Raw genomic sequence first — 15069 nt, 5'->3', positions numbered from 1 at the left:
AAAAATAATAGTGGCTTACATAAGCTTGAAGTTTCTCTCTTATGCTAAAAAAAAAAGGTCCATAGATAGGCAATCCAGAGCTATCCACGTAGTTCCTTGGTATGAGAGACCAAGATTCCTTCCATCTTACTCTTCTGCCGTCCTTGGTGACTTACCTCTTGGTCCAAGAAGATTGCCAGAACTCCATGTATCTCATTGGTGTTCAGTCAGCAGGTAGGAGGAAGGGGAAGAAAAAGACGTGTTCTCTTTTTAAGGAGACTTCCCAGGAGTCACTCATATTATTTCTACTTGGAACTCATGGGTAGAATCTATGCCCGTGGTGCACCTACCTGTGAAGGAGAAGGGGGAATATTTATTTCTTAACTGGGTTAGTAAAGAAAACCAGTATTGGGTGACAACTAGCAGTGACTGACTGAGACAATAAGGCCTTAAATTGCCTCTCATATTCCTCTAGGACAAAGAACAGCATTTGCACAAACAAGAATCTTTTAAGAAAAATTTTCTGTAAAGTTAAAGGGGGGAAAAAAGAGCAAGCCGACCTGGGAATAAATATAGATTCACTTAGGATAAAGGCCAGGGACCTTGAAAAACATGTCAAAGGTGACGAAGTAAGCCTTCGTTCCCACCCACTGCCCACTCCTGAGTCCCAGCCCCTGCCCCTCAGCCTTCATCTCCCTTAATCCTCACATCCGCACTGTGAGGTGACTATTATGACTGCTATGTCAACTACACAGACCAAGAAACTGAAAGTCCAGAGATTCAGAGACCTCTTGGCCAAATTGCCCAAGAGGCTTCAGATAATGAAAACAAAACAAAACAAAACAAAAACACACAGCTGGTTTGAAACCTGCTGTAATGCTCACAGAAAACATGTAATTCATTGAGTGTTCTTCTAATGGGTTTGTACTTAATTTTGACTGCAGAGCACCTCAGTTAGCCCCTCCAGAAAAACCCATTACAAGAAACCCACTTAATTTGTCACTTAATGGAGGTGATTTCATTTAGGAAAATCTCTAGATGTTTGGCTTTCATTATTTTCAGAGCAAATGAACTGCTTTGAATTCGTCTGATTCAGCAAAGCCCCTTAAGCCATGTTAGAGTATTCCAGCTATGTTTCTAAATACATAAGAATTTATTTTTATTAGTCACCACAAAAGTACAAATACTGAGGTCATTGTGCCTACCCAAAGCCAAGTGAATTAAAAATTTAAAAAACTAAGGAGTTCCTGTTGTGGCTCAGTGGTAACAAGTCTGACTAGTGTCCATGAGGATGCAGGTTCGATCCTTGGCCTCAATCAGTGGGTTAAGGACCTGGTGTTGCTGTGAGCTGTGATGTAGGTCACAGACACAGCTCAGATCTGGTGTGGCTTTGGCATAGGCCGGCAGCTACAGCTCAGATTTTACCCCTAGCCTGGGAGCTTCCACATGCCGTGGGTGCAGCCCTAAAAAAAAAAAAGAAAAAAAAAAAAAGAAGAAGAAGAAAAAGGAAAAAAAAGAAAAGAAAAAGCTAAGAGAAACCAAACTCTTTACTTTTTACTTTATGTATTTTTAACTACTAGAAATTTTAAACAATCAATTGCATATATAATAAAAACTTTTAGTAGAGACAGTATAGGAAGAGTTCCTGTTGTGGCTCAGCAGGTGAAGAACCTGACATAGTATCCATGAGGATGTGGGTTCAAGCCCTAGTCTCACTCAGTGGGTTAAGGATCTGGTATTGCCATAAGCTGTGATGTAGGTCACAGATGTGGCTTGGATCCAGTGTTGCTATTGCTGTGGCATAGGCTGGCAGCTGTAGCTCTGATTTGACTCCTAGCCCGGGAACTTCCATATGCCACAGGTGTAGCCACAAAAAGAAAAAGAGAGAGAATGAAAGAAAGAAAGGAGGGAGAGTAGGGAAAAAGGAAAAAGGATAGTATAAATTACAAGGTACCTGTCATTACCAATGATATTTTATTTTTTTATAGAACCTCTAAAGAAATCAGGAAAGCCTCACAAAACATGGTATGATGTCTACTGGTGGAGAGAGGCCCCGAGGTGAGTTAAATTTGCGAAGAACTTGTTACTAGTAACAACATAGATAAACTGAGAGCTTAGTTTAAGCCATTGTATTTAGACTTTACTTAGTTTAAATTAAACTAGTACTTGTACTTTATTCTTGAAGTGAAAATATTGTAAATTATTTTGAACAATTTTATAACCCTTCCTCATTTAAAAACAAATAAATGAAAATATCATGGGATTCCTTTACCAGTTAGCAGTCAGAGCTAACAGCCACCTTACAAACCAGCCATGTTACATCAGACTTTTACTGCATTTATGAATGTTTACTCATGGTATTGAGATAATAATGAACTATGTTTTATTTTGGATGTCTTTGAGGATTGCAAAAAAACCTTAATAACAACATCTACTTTATATTCAACTAATATATTCTGGGTCCCCACTTTATAGTAGGCTTTGTGACATAATAATTACGTGGGATTGGTAAGTCTTATCCTCATTTTACAGTTGAGAAAACATAGGTTTATGAAGGTTAAGTAAGGTTCTAGGGTCATAAAACTAAGTGACAGAACTGGAATTTGAAGCTAGATGTTTAATGCACTTAAGAGAAAAGTCCCATAGTTCAGAACATTATTTTAAAATTTCAGATCTAGAAGGTGCACATTGTAAAAGAAACACTTGATCAAGACAGAAGAGTATAAGTAAAAAGTGAAAGTCCATCCCCCCCCACCCCATCCCTCTTTCTAAGCATGACCACTCTTAGTAGTTTGGCAGAAAACCTTCCATATCTTTCCTTTTGTCTAATACAGTTTTCACTGTGTCACATTTTCTGTCTACTTAACATCAATGAATAGAGAAGGCTGAATTTACTATATATCTTTACTAGCATACCTTTAAGTAATAACTGAAATGCTTATTCAGCTAATGATAGGCATCTAGCTATAGAGATTCAAAGAATAGAACTCATTCTTTCTAGAGTTCCCTGGTGGCCTAATGGTTAAGGATCCAGCATGGTCACTGCTGTGGCTCAGGTTTGATTTCTGGTCCAGGAACTTCTGCATGCTGCGGGTACAGCTAAAAAGATTTTTTTTTTTAATTTTTTTAGAATTACAAAAAAAATTCAATCTTTCTTTCCCAGGGACACATAATATAGTGCAGTGGTTCTTAATTTTGGTTTTGAGAGAGAAAATATGGACTCTTTTGAGAGTCTGATGCAAGCTCTGAAACTTCTCCCCAGAAAAAAAGGGAATCCATAAAATTCTGCCTATAATGTGGAGGATTCATGGATATTCTGAGAGTATACAGACCCCTGATCTTGTAGAAGTAAGACTTTAAGTTAGTAATTTAACATAAATACTATAATAGAAGTGTGGGCAAGATGCTATGGCAGCACAGAAAAGCAAGGACTTTACTGAGACATGTCAAGAAAGGGAAGGGTGATACTTGCACAGAATCTTGAAAGACACGAAGAGTTTGACAGCAAGCCCAGGGTGGGGGAAGGGTGTCCACTGAGGAAAGGACATATTTAAGATCCTAAAACCTGGAAAGGACAGGGAACCACAAGCCTTTGTGATAGGAGCCCCCGGTGTACATGAAAGTCACTAAACATGAGTTTTCAGGCCTAAGTAGAGGCCAGAGAATGAAGGGGGTTGTCTATTGTGTTAGGACATTTGAGCCACAGGGGTCACTGAAGGGTTTTGATCAAGATTTTCATTGGTAGGTGAGAAGTCTATAATTAACGCATGGCTAAATGAATGATCATGGGACTACTAAGGTGGATGATAGAATAAGATGTAAAAAGGAGATGAGACCATTTGATTCAGATTTGTTGGAGGATCACTGATGAAATAATATGCTATTAAAAAGATACGTTGCTAAAATCAAATGGAATTGAGTGGAAGGTCATTGCTTTTACAAAGGAAGTTGGGAAGCTGAAGCTCTGAGACTGTGTTTGTAAGATAAAACCCCACGTCTGAGCAGTACACCTGCCCCTCACTGCAGTGGGTCCCATGCACAGATGAGCTAGTGTTGGTGCCTCAGGGCGTATGTATTACTCCTGGTCTGCCTCACCCTCTCGCCTCGAATGTCCTCAAATAACTCCTGATGGACCATTTGGTTTCCTATCGGCTCTGCAAAGAGTAGGAAAGAGAAAGAGGATAAAATAGGTCAGGTTCTCAATTTTTCTACACTGAGCATGTATTGCTTTTATAGTTATTTTCGTAATTTTGTTTTAAATTAATGTAGTACAAAGCCAAGGTTACAAATAACGTCACAGCTGGTTCATTTCTATTTGTACTTTACTTGATATACCTACGTAAATATCCAATATTAGTCGATACCTCCTACTTCTTGGCAGTGGCCTTATAATTGAGGTAAGACTATAAAGTCTCAAGGATAATTCACTTGATAAATGTTTATTATTTATTATTCATTAAAAATTACAGGAGTTTCCTTCGTGCCCAGTGGTAATGAACCCAACTAGTATCCACAAGGACCAGGGTTTAATCCTTGGCCTTGCTCAGTGGGTTAGGGATACAGCGTTGCCATGAGCTGTAGTATAGGTTGCAGACTTGGCACGGATCCTGTGTTGCTGCAGCTGTGGTGTAGGCTGGTGGCTACAGCTCTGATTCGACCCCTAGCCTGGGAACTTCCACACACCGCAGGTACGGCCCTTGAAAAAACTCGTGGAATGAAAAACAATATATACTTAGATGCCATAAAGGCTTTGAGGACTAAACTTGTACACATATTATATAAGCCATTTTGTGTGTATGAGGAATCATAAAACCTTTTTAAAATACAATAAACTTTTGGTCCTTGTTAAAAGGTAGTGCTCTGAAAGATTTCTCAGTCTACATGTTTAGTTAGTGAACTTTTGTTAAAACAAAATTTACAATTTAGGTGATATTGCATTGATTTTTTTCCAGTTTGCCTTTCTAGCTCATAGCTGGTTTTTTTTTTTTTTTTAATGCATCTCCTTGCTATTAATACAAATAAAGTTCTGTGCTATTCTTTTTTCCTCAGCTTTATTGAGGTGTAATTGACAAATAAAACTGTAAGACATTTAAAGCATGCAACATGATGATTTGATATGCATATACATTGTGAAAGGACCCCCCCCAATTGAATTAATTAACACATCGACTCACATATTTGCCTTTTTTTTTTTTTTTGGTATGAACATTTAAGTTCTATTCTTTCAGCAAATTTCATTTATACCATTCAGTCTTGTCCTCTATAGTCATCATGTTATCACAGACCTTCTTCTTCATCTTTTTATTTTTTGGCCACACCAGCAGCACGTGGAAGTTCCCAGGCCAGAGATCAAACCCCCGCCACAGCAGCAACCCGAGCCGCGGCAGTGACAATGCCAAATCCTTAACCCACTGCACCACAAGAGAACTCCGACCTTACTCTTCTAATAACTGAGAGTTTGTACCCTTTTACCAACATCTCCCTATTATTTTCTTCAGGGAAAGAAGTTATTAACCATAAACATTCTCTGGAATTTAATTAAATTCAACTGAAATTTGAGTTGAGCGCCCCTTGCAAAAAGTTCTCCAACTTTTTACAGCAGAGGAATGTAACCAAATGATATAAATCAATGTATTTTAAAACTCTAACTACTTTTGCATGCCTCCCATGAAACATCTGAATATTTAAAAATATGTAATAATTTTTAAAATTGCTTACCATTGAGTAAACTTGCTACTATAAAGAGATAATCTATGTTTACCCTGAGGCTGATCCCGGCCCTGGTGGAGCTTATAATGTTGTGTGGGAAACAGAGACAACTGCCTATAAATCCCAACAGGAAGACAAACTAATAATAAGGTATGAGAATGTAGTAGAAGAGGCGTCTACTAATGATGACTGGAGGACCAAAGCAGGCTTCACTGAGGAGAGGCTTGAAGTGAACCTTGACGGATGAGAAATATTTCATTAGCTAAGGAAAGATATTTGAGGCACAGAGGATGGAAGGAACAAAGGTACACAGGCAAGTGTATGATGAAACGCATGAACTGTGATCATCTTCACATCTGTATCATATATACTAACTACTATAAACTTTTATTTGAAATACTATGAAAAAGAGAAACAAATCAAGTAAGTTCAGCTAGTCCAGTCATTAGCTATTCTAAGCAGCAAAATCATATAAACTAATGTCTAACTGGCTATAGGGACATGGCAGGAACCACACCCAGACATAAAATTAAGGTCCCGAAGAAAAGGCAAAGCTGAGTCAAGAGACCCAGGGCAGGCTAAAAATCTGGCACTTATTCAGATGGATTTTCTTTCATTGTTCAACATTTGAATGGAAAAGAAGCGGATTCCTCAGTGAAGGGAGAGTGGAAAGGGAGGGAGACTCCCAAGGGTAGTACACTGTCTCCTGTCCAGGATGAAGAACAGTTCAGCTCTGCTCTCATACTGGCTACGGCACTCAGCAAAACAAAATTCCTACAAGAAAACCATGGAGTTCCTGCTGTGGTGCAGTGGGTTAACAATCAGCTTCTCTCTGTGAAGGTGCTGGTTCAACCCCTAGCAGGGTTAAGGACCCAGCATCGCTTCAGCTGTAGTGTCGGCTCCAGCTCTAATGCCCTGGGAGTGGCCGAAAAAGAAAAAAAAAATTCTACAAGAAAACCAGACTCACCTTTCTAGGAAGGCTTTTTGGCAACCATTTGTTGCTATTCAAGCCTGCATCTAGGATATCCCATCACACCCATCCAAACACATTCCCTCCCCCCCGCCCCTGCCAGGATGCTTATCAAAGCATTCCTTTCAACCACACTTGATCCTTTCCTTGAGAGAATTCCTAGTAAGCATGGTTTTCTCCCTCCTACACCTCCAAGGCTCTTTCACCACCTCTGAGAGATTGGTGGAGGCACAGCTCCTTAATCTAGCTCTAACCCCATTTTCAGGCTCAAAATTACCAAACATCCAATTGTTGGGGCTCCCTCCTTTTCCACAGCTGGGCTGAGGTTACTGCCTTGGAGGCAAGCTTTTTTTTTTTTTTTTTTTTTTTTTTTTGTCTTTTTGTCATTTCTTGGGCCGCTCCCACGGCATGTGGAGGTTCCCAGGCTAGGGGTCTAATCGGAGCTGTAGCCGCCAGCCTACACCAGAGCCACAGCAACGCGGGATCTGAGCTTCGTCTGCAACCTACACCACAGCTCACGGCAATCCACTGAGCAAGACCAGGGACCGAACCCGCAACCTCATGGTTCCCAGTCGGGTTCGTCAACCACTGAGCCACAACGGGAACTCCTGGAGGCAAGCTTTTGATTCTGGCTCCTGAAGTGGTAACCAGGGTCTGCATGGTACTCACCTATGCGCTGGGTGCCTGGGACCACAGAAGAAGTTTAACATATGGTCCTTTTAAATACAGACCCCTCGGGAGGATCGAGTGTTTGCTTTTCCTTCTATCTCTCTCAACAGGCTAGAGCTTCCTGCTTTATTCTAGGCAAAATTGCAAAGGATAGTAATAATTGCTACCAGAGACTTGTAATCATATTAGAGACCGAGCTAACCAGACTCTTAAAGAGGTTAAGAAATTTTCTCAAGGTCAATCAACTATGTAAATCCTAGAGCTAGGATTTGAATCCAGATGCTCCATATGTCAGAGCTCAGGTTCTCCATCCCCAGCCCCTACTGTCACTGAGCTTGGCTCTCAGCGTTGCTCTCAACTAAAGTGTTAGCTGAGAACAGAGTAAATCTAGCATGTTTTTTTTATTTTTATTTTTATTTTTTTTTGTCTTTTTGCTATTTCTTGGGCTGCTCCCTCGGCATATGGAGGTTCCCAGGCTAGGGGTCCAATCGGAGCTATAGCCACCGGCCTACGCCAGAGCCACAGCAACTCGGGATCCGAGCCACGTCTGCAACCTACACCACAGCTCACGGCAACGCCGGATCGTTAACCCACTGAGCAAGGGCAGGGACCGAACCCGCAACCTCATGGTTCCTAGTCAGATTCGTTAACCACTGCGCCACGACGGGAACTCCTAGCATGTTTTTTTTAAAAAAATAAAAATCTCTTTGAGTTCCTGTTGTGGTGCAGCGGAAGCGAATCCAACTAGGAACCATGAGCTTGTGGATTCGATCCCTGGCCTAGCTCAGTGGGTTAAGGATCCAGCATTGCCATGAGCTGTGGTGTAGGTCACAGATGTGGCTTGGATCTCACATTGCAGTGGCTGTAGCGTGAGACAGGAAGCTGTAGCTCCGATTTGACCCCTAGCCTGGGAACTTCCACATGTTGTGGGTGCAGTCCTAAAAAGCTAAATAAATAAATAAAATAAAATTTTAAAAATAAAGAAAATCTCTCAAGATCCAAAGGAATAAAGCCATAAAGTTGATGACAGTGAGGTTGTGAGGTTGGTATATTTGGGCAGAGGACCTGACAACCTTTTTATTCCACTTATTTATGAGGCCTGCTTCACTGAGATTAAAATCATATTATCAAATTCCATAATTATCATATTTGTATAGGAAATCAGAACTCTGTAGTGAACTATTTTATTATCTCTATTGGAACAGGAGCTTATGACTTAGTCAAGTCAACATCTGGATTTCATTTTCTTTATTTATGAAGTGACAGAGTTTGGATGGCTGATCTCTGTGTAATCTTTCAGTTCTGATCTTCTTTACCACATAGTTTATACTGCAAGTCACTGGTAGGTGTGGTTTGGTTTGGTCTTTCTAAACCATGATATTGGTTCTTTCATTTATTCCATACTGTTTTATTTGGGTTCTATAGAATAGAATAGAACCCAAATAAGGTCTAACCCTATGTTAGACCTTAGGGAATGTATAGTGAGTAAAAATGCCAAGTCCACATGAAGCGGAGATGACAGGCCAAGAAGATCAAGAAACAAATAAATAGATAACATTGTCATTTGGTGATAAATGGCTGTATAGAAAACTGAAGCACTGAAAGGGAGGCAGGCAATGAAGGCTGGGTCCTGGTTTTACATGTGTGGTCAGGGAAGGCCTTTCTAATAAGGCGACACTGAATCAGAGACCAGGAGCCTTGGGAATGTTTTTTCCCTTAATGTATGATTATGAGATATTGTAAATTTGAGAAGACATGAAGCTGCCAAGAGATAAGAACAAAATAGGCCCTGGTAGAGATGCATAAGAGCTTGAATTTCAACTTCACTTTTCCCCTCATATCCTGTGGGTCCCAGGATTTTCACAAATGAGCTTTTCTCACTTCTGTGATTCTCAACATTCTATATTAACACTTTAATGACTTTTCAAATGTACCACATCTACTTATTATATAATTTTTGCCAGTGGGGATTATGCCTATTAATAATAAATTCAAAAGCCTATCAAAACTGAATTTACAGGATTTTAGGAAGAAGGATTTAATTTGCATGTAAACTTTGCATTCAGATTTACAGCAGTTTTCTCTTCGGCTCACAACCTTAAGCTAGAGGAAGGACCTAACCTTAAGAATGTGTGGGAAGGAGTTAAAGATTCAAGGGCTAGGCTGGAAATATGGCTTTGGAAGAGGGTAGATGTGGTTTGGTTTGTTTGTTTTTTTTCCTAATTCTTAGACCTTGTATCTACTGGCTCATTCACTGCCTACCTAGTATTTGTTTTGGAGACCAGGAGCATGGATCCCCAAGAAGACGAGTGGTAGACATTACAGACCAAAGGTGGGTCCCCAGTGTTCAGAGGAAAGAAGTGGGCAAGCCCCAGGCAGTGAGGTTTCTAAGGTGTGTTCCAAAATGAGTTGAGGAAGATTGGATTGTCTCTAAATCTAAAACATTAGAATCTAATATATAAATAACAAGGCTAAGCCACTGCAGATCATCTTATTTTAGACCCTATTACTCTGAAAATGCCTTTAGGGCTTAGATAGAGCATTAAATCTTTGTCCTACTGCCCCAGCCTGGGGGGGGGGGCAATTTCTCCAATTTCTTTCTCTCTTAATCTCTACCTCCATAATGATTGATTGCCAGGTTGTTTGGTAAGAGAACACTTAACAAGTAATTATTAGTAATTAGCACCTAATTAATTAGGGGAGGACGATGTGCTAAGTAGTTATTACTGACAGTGTTTAGCAGATTTATCACCTGAGTCAACAAACTTTTACTGAGCTTCTACTCTATCTAAGAACATAGAATGGGCACAAGGTATACTAAGAAGTAGAAAAAAGATAGCCTCTTTTCTCAAGAAGTTTATAATCTATTCAGAAAATGAGGTTGTATACATAAGATAAGTAGTAGCAGGAAATCAAGATTTTGGTTCCAATTGAGTTCTACAGGTATTCCAAGAAAGGGCTAATTTCCTATTGGATTGAAGGGAGAAAGTCCCAGAGAGGGAATGGGCCTGAGTTAGACTTTGGGGAATGAGTAAGGATCTGACAATTGCAGTAGCATGAGGAGGGCAGCCCAGGCTGCAGGGAAGGGGAGAGACTAGATAGAGATGCAAGAGGTGAATAAGAGTCAGGAGGCTGAAACACATTCCTCATATCAGAAAGAAGGTTGGAGAGGAAGGACATTGTGGAGGACCTTGAGGTTAGCTGCATAGTTTATTAAGAAGACAGCTATTCAGTGTATGAACATGAGCAAGAGGTGATAAAAGTGATTTCTTTAAAGGAAAATAATCTAGTAGCACTTAAGAGTGTTGAGAAATGAACTAGGGTGCTCCTATAGATGTTTAGGAACAAAGCAGTCAGGTTGAGCCACAAAGGTGGTAATAAAAATAGAGGAGAAAATTTAAGAAACCACCAAAAGAAGGACTCAGAAGGATTTCACTACTGGTGGATCATAGGATGAGAGGAAAAATCATTGCAAGGACTGAAGCCTAGGTCAATGGTGGTGCTAGTGATGGAGCCTGGGAAATCTGAAGGGGGTACTTGGATAGGCTAAAGATGACTGATGTGATTCAAACAGGCTGAATTTGAGGTGACCATGGACCACCCAAGCTTGTCTTGATTTCCAAGTCCTTGAGTTCACTGGGAGGTGGTGAGAAATTAGTCATTCTGAAGATTGGGTTTTACTCTGTTCTCCTTTTTAGCACTTCTGAAAGTGCCAATGGCAGATCAAAATTGGATGTCATTTCATCCGAACTAAGAAAAAAATTATCCCAGGAGTGTCAGCAGTAACCTGGTTTCCCTTCTCACCTAAAATAGGCTGTTAGTGGTTACTGCTGCTCTGTTTCACAAGGTACAACTAACTTAGCTATGTAACTCAGATCTTGTGAGTCCTGCCACTGCCTCTGCTTCCTGAGGACTGGTTAGGGGTTTACAAATTAGGGTCATCCCCAGGGCTGGAGGGAGCGCTCTCTGGAGCTCAAGACTCCTTCCCTTGCACAATTCTCCTGGGAGCTTCTCTGCCCTTCACTGTCTTCCTGCTCTTTCATTCAGGACTGACCTAGTGAAAATAGAACAACAGCCATTTAATTTTCTTTTGAAGTGGGTATATACCTTGTATTCAGGTAACACCGTGTCCTCTGCCTCATGCACAGAGTGTCTCTGGGAGATTCTTAACTTCCACTCAGATGAATCCAGGGACAGACCCTGTTTAAATGGTTGAAATTAAAGTGAGTCAAACCAGGCCAAGAAAAGACATGGTGAACATCTCCTTCACCAGACCTACAGCCCATGAAGCATCCCAGCTCACAAAATCAAATTCTAACACCTATGTCTGCCAATCAAGAAGATGAATCAGAAGAACTTCTGGAACTAACATGGTCTGAAACTTCTGATAAGTTTTGATGTCTTAAATGAAGCATTCTTAAACTTAAAATAATTACCTCTAGCCAATGGATGTGTGTGTGTGTGTGTGTGTGTGTGTGTAACATGCTGGTGTTCTTTTTTTCGGATTGATGTGGACACATAGCAACTCAATAAAATTACTCTACCTTAACTGATATTATATTATTATTATTCTGCATCTGAGGCATGCAGACATTCCCAGGCCAGGGATCAAATCTGAGCCGTGGCTGCGATCTATACCACAGCTGAGGCAATGCTGGATCCATAACCTACTGTGACCCAGCTGGAAGTCCTTAACTGATATTGGATAGAGAAAATAAAAAATTAATGTGCCGATGTAGTGGAGGTGGGGGGAAATTATTACTTCATATTTGCATGTGAAGAACCTCTGTGTGCTCTCTGAGCTACAGAATTGCCCGCTCCCTGTACTCTGCCCCTCTTCTCTTGGGCTCTGGGCACTCTGAGATTGCTGGCAACCTTGGAACATCAGTTATAATTAATTTTGGTGCAGGGCCATTTGTTCTGAAATCTTACTTACTCTCTCTTTGTTTGTCAAGCCTAATGGTGGGCACAGAGGATATATTTCTGCAAGTGAAATTCTGCTTAATAGAATAAAATAGGAATATTTTTCATAATAAAAATCACTTCTAGGCTAAACTCCTTCTATATTTACCACTGAATATTTTTTTGCTCATGTGAAGCACATGTGGTAAAAAGCATATTTATCTTGTAGTCTATTAAATGAGAATTCAGTTTACTTCCACAAACACTTGTTGAGCACAAGCTCAGAGAGGGTGGGGCAAGGTGCTGGGGATACAAAGATGAATAAAACATACACTCTACTTACAGTCTGGTGAGGGAACCAGCATTCGGGCAGTTTACCAAGGATGTGATGATGGCCTTGTGACCTGATTCAGTGGTGGGGGCCACCACCCTTTTTCTAGCAACACCTACATTTGAGAAAAGGTCAAGTAAGAGGCTGCTTTGAGGACCAAGAACCATTTTCAAAATAAGAATACTTATTATTTGGGATGTCTGGTGAGAGTCCTATTTTAATTCTTTGGTTTATTACCTTTGTCATCATAAATTGCTATGAATTCAAGGATGAGATGATTATATATATTAGGGGAAGTGGGTATAAAATGTTACAGTATCACTGAGGCATCCTTATTTTAAACACCTGCATATAAACCTATGTTTTGTGAAAATTGCTTTATCTCCTTATTTGGATTCGCAGGGTCACACTGTGCACTTTGTGTGTGTGTGTGTTTTACATTATATTGATTACCGAATTATATTAATAGATTTCTAAGCATCAAGACATTTTTATAACCTAGAACAAACTGCTGGTCATAGTGTTGTATTTTTGTTCTCTGATATTTCATTTAAAATATTAGTATATTTATTCAGGCTGTATTAGAGTAGATTTGGTAACAGAACCTCCTAGAACAGATGTAGTGATTTACATACATTGTTTTTTTTTTATTCTGGATTAAATAACACAGTTATTGTTATTTATAGAAATTTCCAGGAGTTCCCGTCATGGCTCAGTGGTTAACGAATCCGACTAGGAACCATGAGGTTGCGGGTTCTATCCCTGGCCTTGCTCAGTGGGTCAAGGATCCGGTGTTGCCGTGAGCTGTGGTATAGGTTTCAGACGCGGCTCGGATCCCGTGTTACTGTGGCTCTGGCATAGGCCGGTGGCTACAGCTCTGATTAGACCCCTAGCCTGGGAAGCTCCATAGGCCGCAGGAGGGGCCCAAGAAAAGGCAAAAAGACAAAAAAAAAAAAAAAAGAAAGAAAGAAAGAAAGAAAGAAAGAAATTTCCAGTGATATTATCTAGGATTTTTCCTTTTTTTTAATTCTTTTTTTTTTTTGTTCTAGGATTTTTTCTTATTTGGGGGATAGACACTTGACATCCCCCTTTCAATATCTTCTAGAGACAGCCATTGTAATTTACAGTTTTTAAAACAAAGTTCAACAACATTTGTTTTAAAACAAGTTTTTAAACCAAAGTTCAACAATCTTTGTTTTCCTAGAAAACTGTCTATTTCACGTGGCTTTAAAAGTTATTGGCAATAAAATGCACATAGAATTTTTAAAATAATATTTCATAGCCTCTGAATTGGGGTTATATACTATTTTTTGCCCTACTCTGTTTTCTTTCTCTTTCAGTCTCCCTATCTCTCATCAGACTTGTCAAAACCTTCTCATTCTACCAATCCATTGCAACTATTTTTTCAAATAGCTATCAGACCCCACAAAAAAACTGATAGATTTCTTTTTAAAAAAATTTTATGGCCACACCCACAGCATATGGAAGTTCCTGGGCCAGGGGTTGAATCGGAGCAATAGCTGCCACCTATGCTGCAGTTGCAGCAATATCAGATTCTTCAACCCACTGCACCAAACCAGGGATTGAACCTACACCTCCACTGTAGTCAGATTCTTAACCTGCTGCACCATGGCGGGAATTCCGATAGATTTTTAATGACACTAAAAGTAGTTTTTTATATTATAGTCCTTTGCAATCCTGTGACATGAAGTAGTTTATTTAAAGATAGACAACAATAGAAAGAATGAAGGTCTTACTTGGAGCTACTTCCTTAATTGTTCAGAGCTACAGTTTCCTTCTGTATAAAATGGATGGCAATGAGTCCTGGCCATTGCACAGCATTGCCACAACGATCAAGTGAGGGTGCTTTGAAAAATACGATGCAGGTACAAACAAGGTCATGAAATATGTCATTTCATGAAACATAGGCTGCTTTTAGGCTGGACGGAAAAAACAAACAACTGTTTACAATATTTTTCAAAGCACTTTTCTACATCGCAAAGATCATATAGACGTTCCTCCCTGAAAACAGTTGCACGATTTGTCCTGATGAATTACTTCAGTTTCAGGGGAAAATAATTCTTCATTACCCTCCCCCAACATAAAAGTTCTCATTCTACTAAATTAGAAATGTGCACTAAAGGCCCATTCAATAAGGACACCGGAGTGGAAATTAACTCAAGTCTACTTTCAATTAATTTCAATTCCCCAAAGTGCCAAACTTTCTTTTTTTGTCACAGCAGTAATTGGAAAGTAATAGACAATCCTAAGTTTTTGTGGTATTATGCCTGCATTTGTGTGTGGGGTACACATTCTAGGTCAGGATGGGGGAGGGGCAGGAGATTTTTCTGTATTCTTTAGGCTTCTATTAACTTTATTAATAGTGTTAATTTTATCACTTGACTTAATTTCATAAAAATCTGGTTATAACTCTTTAGGCTCATGTTTCAACATTCCTATTTCTCTATAATTTTAGAAGCTTTTTAAAGCAGCAGAATCACATTTTAAA

At 39.7% G+C, this 15069-nt stretch overlaps 2 protein-coding genes across 34 annotated transcripts in view; one reads left to right on the top strand and one right to left on the bottom strand.

Moving 5' to 3' along the window:
* Positions 1 to 15069, top strand: part of ARHGEF33 (Rho guanine nucleotide exchange factor 33) — a 133272-nt gene that overhangs the window by 3744 nt on the left and 114459 nt on the right. For all 30 annotated transcript variants that reach the window (XR_014842169.1, XR_014842172.1, XR_014842171.1 and 27 more), the window contains exon 2: positions 1968 to 2037. The gene's annotated coding sequence lies outside the window, so the exon portion shown is untranslated. The remainder of the gene's footprint in view (positions 1 to 1967; positions 2038 to 15069) is intronic.
* Positions 1 to 15069, bottom strand: part of LOC110260028 (uncharacterized) — a 78335-nt gene that overhangs the window by 2109 nt on the left and 61157 nt on the right. For 2 of the 4 annotated variants that reach the window (XM_085019512.1, XM_085019510.1), the window contains exons 7-9: positions 12573 to 12675; positions 11435 to 11527; positions 156 to 329 (exon numbers count right to left, since the gene is read on the bottom strand). The gene's annotated coding sequence lies outside the window, so the exon portion shown is untranslated. Of the gene's footprint in view, positions 1 to 155; positions 330 to 11434; positions 11528 to 12572; positions 12676 to 15069 lie in introns of those variants that run through there. The other 2 variants (XM_085019509.1, XM_085019508.1) reach the window with 1 other exon arrangement.

The sequence above is a fragment of the Sus scrofa genome, chromosome 3, assembly GCF_054392235.1.
Source record: "Sus scrofa isolate SSC_HxYL_T2T_F1_AM1 chromosome 3, Sscrofa_HxYL_maternal_Yorkshire_Landrace_v2.0, whole genome shotgun sequence".
Lineage (NCBI taxonomy): Eukaryota > Metazoa > Chordata > Mammalia > Artiodactyla > Suidae > Sus > Sus scrofa.
The sequence above is the reverse complement of the archived record's forward strand: the minus strand, read 5'-3'. Positions and strand labels throughout refer to the sequence as shown.